This window comes from Saccopteryx leptura, chromosome 1 (assembly GCF_036850995.1).
Source record: "Saccopteryx leptura isolate mSacLep1 chromosome 1, mSacLep1_pri_phased_curated, whole genome shotgun sequence".
NCBI classification, from domain to species: domain Eukaryota; kingdom Metazoa; phylum Chordata; class Mammalia; order Chiroptera; family Emballonuridae; genus Saccopteryx; species Saccopteryx leptura.
This window is the reverse complement of record NC_089503.1, coordinates 367,326,431-367,338,947: the sequence shown is the minus strand read 5'-3', so window position 1 is coordinate 367,338,947 and position 12,517 is coordinate 367,326,431. Positions and strand designations below refer to the sequence as shown.

The 12,517-nt window shown below is 41.3% G+C and overlaps 1 long non-coding RNA gene across 1 annotated transcript; it reads left to right on the top strand.

The window, feature by feature from the left end:
• Nucleotides 1–2,789: 2,789 nt before the first annotated feature.
• On the top strand, nucleotides 2,790–10,270 carry LOC136387512 (uncharacterized). The gene is made up of 5 exons (XR_010748127.1): nucleotides 2,790–2,913; nucleotides 6,256–6,474; nucleotides 8,094–8,202; nucleotides 9,194–9,278; nucleotides 9,650–10,270. It is a non-coding gene; the product is annotated as an uncharacterized lncRNA (long non-coding RNA).
• Nucleotides 10,271–12,517: the final 2,247 nt, after the last annotated feature.

Genomic DNA, 12,517 nt, shown 5'->3' with positions numbered 1-12,517 from the left:
GTCCCTGTCTGTCTCTCTTGATTAAAAAAAAATTAATTACACTCCTACCATCGCATATAAAAATGCCTTTCTTCCATTACTTTGCAACTACTGGGTATGATCAATCTTTTCGATATTCACCAATCCTACATATGAAAAATGGTTCTCACTGATGTTTTAATTTGCATGTCATGTAAAAATGCATGATGACTGATTTACCTATTAAATTATTCCTCCTTTTATATTAATCTTAAGTCTACTATATATGCTACAAATATTTTCCTTCCAGCCTACTGTTCATTTTTCAATTTGTTTTATATTTTTTTAATTTGTTTGATAGAAGTTTTCAATTTTTATAGAGTCAAGTCTGTCTATATTTGTTCACAACTTTTGAATTTTACTTCTTCCTTAACAAAGACTCATCCCAAGATTATAAAATACATCATTGGTGTTCCCACCTACTACTTGCACACATTTGTCATTCATTAATCCATATGATCATTAGTCCATATGCAAAGTACATATTTTCTTTATGACTTGAAGTAGAACACATACGTTGTTGCTTTTATTTCCAAATACTGTTCTCACCACTGTTTGTTGAATAGGCATTATTATTCTGGGATGTGAACTGCCTCCTCTGTCATATAGTCAATTATACATATACAGGCTGGTCCCCTTTGATCTCTCTCTCTCTCTCTCTCTTTTCTGTGCCTGTCCAAAGCTGTTACAATTTCTGCAATTTTATAGAATTTCTGGAAAGATAACTTTTTCTTCATTATTTAGTTTTTCTTTTTTTAAAAAATATTTTATTTATTAATTTTTAGAGAGAGGGGAGAGAGAGAGAGAGAGAAGGGGAGGAACAGGAAGCATCAACTTCCATATGTGCCTTGACCAGGCAAGCCCAAGGTTTCGAACTGGCAACCTCAGTGTTCCAGGTCGATGCTTTATCCCACTGTGCCACCACAGGTCAGGCCAGTTTTTCTTCTTTTTTTAAAAAAAAATTTCTCGGCCCTGGCCGGTTGGCTCAGCGGTAGAGCATCGGCCTGGCGTGCGGGGGACCCGGGTTCGATTCCCGGCCAGGGCACATAGGAGAAGCGCCCATTTGCTTCTCCACCCCCCTCCTCCCCTCCTTCCTCTCTGTCTCTCTCTTCCCCTCCCGCAGCCAAGGCTCCATTGGAGCAAAGATGGCCCAGGCGCTGGGGATGGCTCCTTGGCCTCTGCCCCAAGCGCTAGAGTGGCTCTGGTCGCAGCAGAGAGACGCCCCGGAGGGGCAGAGCATCACCCCCTGGTGGGCAGAGCATCGCCCCTGGAGGGCGTGCCGGGTGGATCCCCGTCGGGCGCATGCGGAAGTCTGTCTGACTGTCTCTCCCCGTTTCCAGCTTCAGAAAAATACAAAAAAAAAAAAAAAATTTTTCATTTATTTTTTTTCCACATGAATTTGGAATGCCCATGTCAGACTCGAAAGCAAATTCCCATTGGAATTTTTACTAAAATTTCATTTTAATGGTCCACTAATGTGGGAAGAATGGACATTTTTTTAGTAGTGAGTGTTTCATGAAGAAACAAGGTATTATCCCTTTATTAACACATATATGATATATTTATATTTAAACTGAACTTAATGGAATGACAATGGTTAATAAAGTAATACAGACTTTGGGTGGCCAATTCTGTAGCACATTATTGATTTATATTATATATATTTTCATCACAAATATAGAATTGTACATTTCTTCTTAAGTTTATTCCTGGGTGATATATACATACTTTTTAAAATCATTATTCTAATAGATTACTGATGATATATAACAGCTACTGACTTAAATATGTTTATATCCAGCTTATCAGACTCTTATAAGGTCTAATTATTTAGATTTTATTTACTCATTTTTAGAGAGAGGAGAGAGAGAAGGGGGGAGGAGCAGGAAGCATCAACTCCTATATGTATGTGCCTTGACCGGGCAAGCCCAGGGTTTCAAACTGGTGACCTCAGTGTTCCAGGTCGACACTTTCTTTATCCATTGCACCACCACAGGTCAGGCCTACAGTCTAACAATTTAATTGACTGTCTATAGAACTATAATGTTTGGATTTGACAAAATGCATTTTAAAGTTTCTTTTTTAAACGGTGAAACTAATAAGTACTTAATAGAAAATATTAGAAATGTAGAAAAGAATGATACCAACAACCAAGGACAACCATTATCATTTTATGCGTCTCTGTTTTCATTCTTTATTTATATAGCTCAGTGATGGGCAATCTTTTGAGCTTGGTGTGTCAAAATTGGCCAAAAAACCAAGCATAAATCAGATGGTGTGTCACTTCGAGAAAAAACCCATAATTTTGCGATATTTATAGTTTAAATAACAAAAATGTATAATTGTAATATATAACTGTATTTAATAAACCAAAAACTAATTAGTTAACTTACCTGCTTAGTGACTTTGTTCATCTGTCAGTCGGTTTCTTTTGTTGGTCTTGATATTATTTAACTTGTGTGGGGTGCCGTGAACTAAGATAAGTGAGAGGGAGGGGGAATTCTTTAAATAACCTGCCTACTAGCGACTTTTTTGTTGCTGAATTTCATTGGCTAAATCTTCAATTGAAGTATTTTGTATACATCAAGCCCAAGCAAGCGCTACTAACTTCATCTGTCAATCTGTTTCTTTTGTTGGTTTTGATATTATTTAATGCTGAGAATAAGGTCTCATAAAAGTACGTAGAGGGAAAAATTGTGAGTAAAGCCATTGCTATATTTTTCAGGGTGCTAATAGTGTCTGGTAATTGGTTCCAGGCACTCCAAATTTCCTGTTCGTAGTGGCACTCCTCTTGATTCTCCAAGCGGCACCTTTCCAGATTCTCAAGCTTTGACCTCAAGTCAACAAACACCTGAGCCCAGATGCTGTCCTGAAATTCTGCAAGTTGCATCTTATGTAAATTAAGATGGCTGCTGCTATTTCTAATGGTGGGAAACGGCACCCATAGCACAGGCCCTCGCCTCTCCCAGCCTCCCCCTCACTTATCTCAGTAATGATGGTCAATTAGAAATCCGCGACACCCCAGAACAGTAGATTGGATGATGGTTGCTGTGGTTATGTGGTTGCTGGTGATGGCGATCACAGGGCCCCCAGAGATGCGTCCCCCGTGGCATTCCGCTGCTCCCTGCTCCACCGGCCGGAAGTGAGGTCAAAGGTCCCCTAACGGCCTAACCGGAAGTCCCAGAACTAGACGCTCTGTGTCGGAGTTCTGTTGTTTTGGCCTACAGACCTCCGGCACAGAGTGTCTACCCTACAGCAAATGTTTTATCCTCAGCTACTACACTTGGCTGTGCAAGAGCCGAGGACGAAATGTCCTTCTCTGGTATGCAGCCACATGTGGCTGCGTGTCATCGAAAATGGCTACATGTGTCATACGTTCCCCATCACAAATATAGCTTCTTCTACATAATTTTAGTCACACAATATGATTAACTGAGTGTAATTATTTTTCTGAAGTGAGAAGCGGGGAGGCAGAGAGACAGACTCCCACATGCACCCAACCAGGATCCACCCAGCATGCCCACCAGGGGCCAATGTTTGGCCCATCTGGGGAATTGGTCCACTGCAACCAGAGCCATTCTAGCACCTGAGGCAGAGGCCATGGAGCCGTCCTCAGCGCCTGGGTCAACTTTGCTCCAATGGAGCCTTGGATGCAGGAAGGGAAGAGAGAGACAGAGAGGAAGGAGAGGGGGAGGGGTGGAGAAGCAAATGCTTCTCCTGTGTGCCCTGGCCAGGAATCGAACCCGGGACTTCCACATGCCAAGCCAACAGTATACTGCAGAGCCAACTGGCCAGGGCACTGAGTGTAATTTTTAAAAGAATAAATGCATTCAGTATGCCAGAACCGTTTTTGCTGAAGGTGTACATATTTATAAGGAACCTCATGCTTCTCACTAATGGGCAGAAATGCTAATGCAACTTCTGTTCCTGAGATTACTGAGTTCAGTTCAGTCCCTTCTTCTGCTGCCAGTCTGGCTTGTTGGCCTTTATGCTGCCCAATTATAGTTCAGTGTAAGGAAGCCCTTGCTCCCGCACACCACACATAGCTGCTGACCTCACTGCACACTCAGCCATTCCATTTCAGGCCTCGACTGGAATCACTCGTACAGCACAGGTGACGTGGAGGTTGCTGGGCGTTTATAATTCTGTTTAAAAGGCTGACTAGATCACAATAGACATAACTGAGATTTTCAGAAACATAAAAAGAACCACTTCTCATTGGTTTTCAGGTTAAACAAATGTGTATGTGGTTTGCAATTCGATAGGCTCATTTACTTTTTCTTTTGCACTACTTTTTTTTTTTTTTTTTTGAGAGAGAGAGAGAGAAAGAGAAAGAGAGTGTCCCAGGTTGACACTCTACTGTGCCACCACTCGTCAGACATTCTTTTAAATTACTTTAAATCTGATCATTTCACTTGTTCATTTTGTTACCTACAAGGATTGCTCTTTCATTCCCTCAGCGGTCTACTCAGTTTCTTTACGAAAGAGGACTTCCTTGTCCTACTTGTATTAAATAGGAATCCCCACCCTCGCCCTTTGGCCAGACATGCCCCCTAACATGCAGGGATGGGGCAAGAGTGTGAATGGAGGCCCACATGTATGTCTAAGCATTTAAAAGGCCCAGTAGGGCTTTATGTACACACGTGTGACTGCCTGGGCTCCAGTTGGGTGTGACCCCTTGGCCCCCAAACTCCCAGCCCCTTGGGAAGGGGCATGGCGAGAAGAAAGCAGGGGCCTTTTTACAGTGGGGGCCTGAGGCCTCTCTTGCCTGAGCCCACAGATGGCAGTGCCCGTGGCACTCCTTACTGTCTGTATTCTGCTAAATATTTCCCCATTGTATTTACTCCTTTCTGACATTTCATAATTTTCTTCTTTATTTGTCAGTTTTCTAGTAAAGTAAGCTCCACAAGAAAAGAACTTGATTTTGTTCACTGCTTTAGGCCCAGAACCTAGATGTGCCTTGAACAAGGCAGATGCTTAATTAATATTTGTAGAATGAATGGAGTTTGAGCTATTCTGAATAACCCTCATAGGATTAGTAGAGGGGATCCAATGAAAATCTGGAAGTCTGAAAGGTAGCAACAGACAGTGCAATGGAATATATCAGCAGAACTCTGCCTCGTATCTCCTGTCTCTCTGACTCTGTCATCCCTTAGTTAAATACCTTAATTCAATATAACACGTAACTGGTGAAATTGTGAGAATTAAATAAGACAAATGTAGGTTCAGCTTTTTTATTTTCCAATTATTCCAATTCATTTGCTAAAACGTCCAATCTTTATTTAATTTTTTTTTTTTTTTTTTTTTTTTTTTTTTTTTTTTTTTAGTGAGAGAGAGATAGGGACAGACAGACAGGAAGGGAGAGAGATGAGAAACAGCACCTTAGTTGTTCATTGATTGTTTTCTCATATGTGCCTTGACCTGGGGTGGGGGATCTCCAGCCGAGCCAGTGATATTTTGCTCAAGCCAGTGACCTTGGGCTCAAGCCAGTGATCTTGGGCTTCAAGCCAGTGACCATGGGATCAAGTCTAGGATCCCACACTCAAGCCAGTGAACTCAAGAGTTCTCAGTGTACCAGGCCAATACTCTATACACTGCACCACCGCCTGGGCAGGTGGAAGTGTCCAATCTTATACCACACATTAGAAACGCTTCCTTATTCATAAATATTAAATTAACATGAATTTATTCTCATGAATACAATGTTCTGTTGGTCTATTTATCCATTCCTAAGTCAACTACTTCAGCATTTTAATTGTAACAGCTTTAGAGTATGTTTGATACCTGAGATGGCAATTGCTTCTTCATTGTTTTTCTCTGTCAAAATTTCTTACTCTATTCTTATGAATTTTATCTTCCATATTGTGACCTTGATCTTCCAGATGAACTTTTTAACAATTTTCAAAATTTTTATAAGATAATTCTCTTATACACTTGATTGGCATTGTATTTACTTTATTAATTAATTTGAGAAGTACTAACATCTTTGAATTCTGAGTCATCCAAAGCCTTCATTTAGGTCTCTTTTCTATCTTTAAGTATAGCTTTCTGATTTTTTTTAATACTCTGATTTGTATTTCCTGGGGTGTTATTTTTGTGGCTTTAAAAAAACCTAAACTATCTATATTTACCATTACTTTGTCTAGGTGATTGTTACCGTTTGTAATAGATATTTCTAGCCGCCTCCCAGTAGCTCTTCATCTTCTTTTCTTTGCTCCCCTTCTTTTTCCTTTCCAGCTGAATGTTTACCTTTTCCCAGTTCCCTTGGCCATGTGACCAAGTTCTGGCCAATGAGACAGCAATGGAAATCAGACACTGGACTTGGAGGAGGTCTCCTTCCTAAAAGGGGGAGAGGGAAAGAACAGATCTTTCATTTTAATGAGAGTGTTCGTGCTGGAGGTAAATGGTTAACTACCTCGTTGTCCTCTCTGCTGAAGACGAGTTCTCCCTAGTCAGGTATTCTAAGTATTTTGAACTAATTTATGCTTTTCTAGAATAGTATCTTAAAATTATACAGATTTTTAAGTTAACTGACTATATGCTCTTGTAATTGTTTTATTCCTGTGGCTAGACTCTTTTTTATCCATAATATTGTATCTCTTTTCTTTTGTTTGTTTTCTTTGCCAGAATAGACTTGCCTATTTTATTTCTCTTTCAACATTTGATTTTTAAGTTATTTTAATTTTCTCTTTAGATTTCCCATTTGGTTGGTTTCTGCCTTTATCTTCATTTTGTTTCCCCTTCCTTATTTTCTGTCTTTGATTTTATTTGTTATCTTTTAGTTTTTTAAATTTTGTGTTGGAATCATTTATTTTTTGGAATCATTTATTTTTATTTTTTCTTATTTTCCAATATTATATATATATATATATATATATATATATATATATATATATATATATATATATATATATAACTGTACAGTTAAAGCTATAAGTTTCCTTTAAGTATGATTTGGCTACATGAGACAGAAAATGTAAAGCACTTAGAAAAGCCCTCGCACATAGTAGGTACCTCTTTATTAAAGTATGTTTTTATATATCATACAACAAGTCTTTAAAAAAAAACTCTTAAATTAGACCCTGGCCTGGCTGCTCAGTGGATAGAGGTTTTTTTGGTTTTGTTTTTTAAATTTTTTTTGGTATTTTTCTGAAGTTGGAAACGGGGAGGCAGTCAGACAGACTCCTGCATGCGCCTGACCGGGATCCACCCGGCATGCCCACCAGGGGGCGATGCTCTGCCCATCTGAGGCATCGCTCTGTTGCAACCAGAGCCATTCTAGCGCCTGAGGCAGAGGCCATAGAGCCATCCTCAGCGCCCGGGCCATCTTTGCTCCAATGGAGCCTCGGCTGTGGGAGGGGAAGAGAGAGACAGAGAGGAAGGAGAGGGGGAGGGGTGGGGAATCAGATGGGCGCCTCTCCTGTGTGCCCTGGCCGGGAATTGAACCCGGGACTCCTGCACTCCAGGCCGACGCTCTACCACTGAGCCTCAGTGGATAGAGTTTTATTCTGATGGGCCAAGGTTGTGGGTTTGATCCCTGGTCAGGGTGCAGATGAGGAACAACCAGTGAATATACAACTAAGTGGAACTACGGGTTGATGCTTCTCTTTTTCTCTACCTTTTTTCTTCTCTCTCAAAATCAATGGAAAAATTAAAAAGAAAATAAAAGAACTGCTTAAATTAATATTATCTTATCTTTACTGAACATTTTCCTAGTAACATTTTCATATTTATTTGCTTTCCTTAAAGAAGAAATTTTCTTTTTTCCTAATATTTATTTCTTTTATATGCTTTCTTAAATCATTGAAGACTTTATTTTTTAGAGCAGCATTAGGTTTACAGCAAAATTAAGAGGAAGGTACACACCCTCGCACATGTCCGTATCCTCCCCCTTTATCAATATTCTCCACCAGAGGATTTGTTACAATTCATTCATTACAACAGATGAACCTACATTGATACATTGTAATCACCCAAACCATAGTTTGCATTAGGGTTCACTCTTGGTATTGTACATTCTATGGGTTTTTCGTTTGTTTCTTTTTGATTCCTTCTTAACTTTGGCTGCTCTTTAGACTTACTGGGAAGTTTGACACCTGACACCAGCCCATAGCAGACATATCAGAGTCCCTAGGTGTGAGACCCAGACATCGTGCATTTTAAAGCTCCCCAGCGGATTCCAAGGTACAGCCAATGTTGAGATTTAAATTGATTTTTAACTCTCTGGCTCATCTCTCCAAATCATAAAGTGCAGCTGTTCAGAACTGCCTTTTTATACTTTTGTATAATAAAAATGAATAGATGTAAATGAAATGCAGAATTTTTAATACTTTATGTAACAGTTTGGCAATATTTACTCACTGACATTGAAAATTCCTACTATGCAATTGAAAATTAGTCTAAATGTATATTTATGTCAGTTTCCGCAGGAATTTGGCCAACTTATATAGGGAAAAGAAACTTAAATAGAAGGGTTGATTTTCAGACTAGCTCAGAAGGAATTATATTACCCACAATGTAGCTGAAATATTTATTTGAATAGAACTTATTATGCAAAATTGAATTAAAGACATGGTTTATTTTCTTGAAGGCTGATGATAATGTAAAAGTGGTTTTTTTTTTTTTTTTTTGTTTGTTTTTGTATTTTTCTGAAGCTGGAAACGGGGAGAGACAGTCAGACAGACTCCCGCATGCGCCCGACTGGGATCCACCCGGCCCGCCCACCAGGGGCGACGCTCTGCCCACCAGGGGGCGATGCTCTGCCCCTCCAGGGCGTTGCTCTGTTGTGACCAGAGCCACTCCAGCGCCTGGGGCAGAGGCCAAGGAGCCATCCCCAGCGCCCGGGACATCTTTGCTCCAATGGAGCCTTGGCTGCGGGAGGGGAAGAGAGAGACAGAGAGGAAGGAGAGGGGGAAGGGTGGAGAAGCAAATGGGCGCTTCTCCTATGTGCCCTGGCCGGGAATCGAACCCGGGACTTCCGCACGCCAGGCCGACGCTCTACCACTGAGCCAACTGGCCAGGGCCAAAAGCGGTTTTAATTAGAAAACAAAGAGGTAAAGAGAGTTGGCTATTTATTTTTTTAAGATCTTATTTATTGATTTAAGAGAGAAAGGTGTGGGGAGGGGCCGGCAGGAGCAGAAGAATCAGCTCAAATTCTTATATGTGTCTTGGCCAGGCAAGCAAGAGGTTTCGAACCAGCAACCACAGCAATGCAGGTTGACGCTTTATCCACTGCACCACCACAGGTCAGGTTTTCCAAGGTACTTAACTACATGATTATTTACCTAGTCTTTGGAAGGCGCATCTGGGTGTGGTATGAACAGAATAATCTTTCAGAGCTGGGAAGTCCGGGATTTTACACTTGATTTTAGCCAAAGGGCCGAGAAGCAACGGAAGTCTAGGATTTTAAGTCTACCTGGATTAAGTGCCATTTAAATGAACTTGGGCAGATGTCTAAACTCTGAGCTTTAGTATCTTTAAATATAAAATGGTGACAACCACCCTTGAAGGGTTCTTTTAGGGGTTAGTTGGCACTGAGTAGGTGGCAGAGTTTCCATAAGATATTGATTGCCGTTCTTGTTTAGCATTAGATTAAATGTAGCACACTGCTTTTTCTTTGCTACACCGACAGCTCCGGGACTGTTCACGAGCCATGATGAATTGTGTCTCCAAGACAGAAGGAAGAAACGCTGTGCTGGTTGTGTGGATCTCAGACCAGTCAGGGTTTCTCTGTCGCCGAGCACCGAGGAGGCACTGCATAACCAGACTCTCCTGTGTGCTCACGGCTCTTTAACGGTGAAGGGTCCAGCGACACCCCTTTGTGATACCTATTTTCTTTGAAAAAGTTTGTATAAATTTTATACGGCACGTAGACGGCCTTTTCTTTCTCTGATTATTTTTCTGGCCAGTTTGAATTCATAGCTATAATATGCCTAGCATGGGTTTTCTCCCCATGTTGCAACAAAGGAGAGTTATTCCATGAGTAGTAGAAAACTATTATATATCAGTAATTCAGTTTTAAGACTATAAAGCTAGACAGATTGGAGGAAAGGTGATGCCGTTGTAGATTTTCCTCTAAATTAAAAGCACAATAAGGTACAAAGAAACTGCTTCATTTACATTTCTATGTAGGAATTTATAGGGGAGACAGAAAGATTTAGAGACCTTCTTAATGCCTGAATTATAGTAATGCTAATATTAAGTTGCAATATGATTTGGAATGCAATACTGTACTCATGTACAATGCTGGTCCGAATTTATAGCTAATGAGCTTCACTGGCTTGAGTAAGTAGCTGTGAGTTTGCACAGAAAAAACTGTTAACCCTCTGGTCCTTCACTGAAATCAGTTGCTGATCCCTAGTCTAGGAAATCATGTGGTCAGCTCTGAGAAAAAAGGCTAAGATTATTGAGAGTCTAAGATGTCCCAGCACTGCCATAGACCCATTGCTCAGTCATCATTTTATTTAATCCCAATAAGCATTGTTTTTCAAGACCAGGTCAAGCCTGCATGGCTAGTCAATATGGGACTTGCATTACAGTCCGAGCCATTCTGATGCCAAAGTTCTGTTATTTCTTTCAGTTAAATTTCTTCCTTCTGGGTGTGCTACGTCAAAAAAAGAGTCAAATTTCTGTGTTTATGTACAATGAGATGTAGCCCAAGGTCAAGAACATGAATAGCAAGCATTCAAGCAAAGAGAGCCATGAAAAATTGCAGGCAAGGTCCTGTTTATTTATTCAGTCCCCAACACACATGATGCCCCCTTCCCTCCACGTGAGCCCCGAGTGCCCGCTCCAACTGGCCCAGGGCGGACAGACCTCCTACCCTGCTTGGGCTATGAGCCCCACGCAGGCTACCCCTCCACATGGACAGCCTCCTCATCGGGCTGGAGAGCCTGCCCTCTTATTTGCATTGTCAAATGGGCAATAAAAGAGAGAACAAAGACCACCAAGCTGTTCTTTGTATTATTTAAGGGAGTAGACAGAGCGAAAGGTTGGCATGAGCAGCTCCTCCTGCCATAAAGCAATCATTACTCTAACTTTCCTCCTTCCCAGTTTATTAAAGACGTTCTTCTTCTATTAATTGAATTGAAATGTAGCTAACAGCAGTAATCATTGTCAACCAGTGCAGTGAGTCAGAGGAAGTTCTATTGTACTCCAAACACTTTCCCACCGGAATAGAGCCAAGTCCTGGGATCTCATACTGCTCTTCAGAAAATTCCTCTGGAGTCAAGCTGACCTGCAAAGAAAGCAAGGCTACTTCTGATGGCCCTTAGAGAGGTGTTTTGTTGGTTGGTTTTGAGTTATGTTTTATAACTCAAACACCCTCCACAGTCCATTTCCCAGGGAGAATAAGCTAAACCTCATTAAAGTAGACTGATCAGTGAAACCCTGAGAAGTTGTCTCACCTTCCAAAATCCTTTCATTTAAAGCAGGGTTCTCCCTTTAATTACTTGCTACCAGTGTGATTCCTCTCACTATATCCATCTTTGATATTAATGCCTGTACCCTTTCCCCTGACAGTTTTTATTACCTAACTCAATCCTAGAATCCCTTTCTAACCCCATAAAAATTTTGGGGTCCCACCCCAGGGACCAGAGGTAACTTCTTTCTAGAGTCTTTGACAGTCATCATGGCCCAGACATAATCTGCCATAAGCTGGAATTCATATAAAGAAAAAGAGTGTGTGTGTGTTTAGAGTGCAGAGTGCATAATACTAGCCAACAAGTCAAACTCCCTCTTCTCTTCACTATTTCCTGACTCATTTTCTGCCTTAACAGTCACTTATTTGTCAAAGCCGGGGCATGGCTTTGGGAGGAAGAAAAGATGACTTAAATATAGAAGCGACCCAGTGGCTTTCTCTATCATTTCTCCCCACAGAGTAAATCTTCTTAGCCCTGGACCAACCACAATTCAAGTTCATTATGTATATGGTATAACCCAGGAACCAACCAGAATCTGAGGGTTTATGTCTGGGGACTCAAACTGACTCTAAACCCATCACAAGTTTGTATTTTTCCAGAACAGCGTTTAAGACATGAGTGTGAATGTCTGCAGGGGGGATATGCCCGTTCTAGCTGCCTCAACGTCTCCTCACCAACAGTCTCACGGCAGCCCCCCTCCCCCACACACACACCTTGCCTGTCGTGGGGCTCCTGGTGTGGAGCCCAGATTGTACCCATCACTTCCACTGCTGACAATAATCACTCCTCTTCCTCACACACATATTTTCCTTTTTCTGTTATTACGGGACCTTGTTACCAGCCCAGTTATTTTAAGAGATCTTATACCAATTTTTTCCCAGGCTCTCCTTCTCTCCTTCTACCTTTGATCATACATCCCTTTTTTACTGTTCACGGAGCCACAACATCCATTTGATTTGGAGCCTGGCCCTGTCCACTGTGTTTGTAGAGAGAGCACCAAACTGACTCCGGGGCACTGGCTTTGGTCTGGACTCTGCCCCTGAGGAGCTGTGCGCTGTGGGGCCCATCCCTTGGGGCTC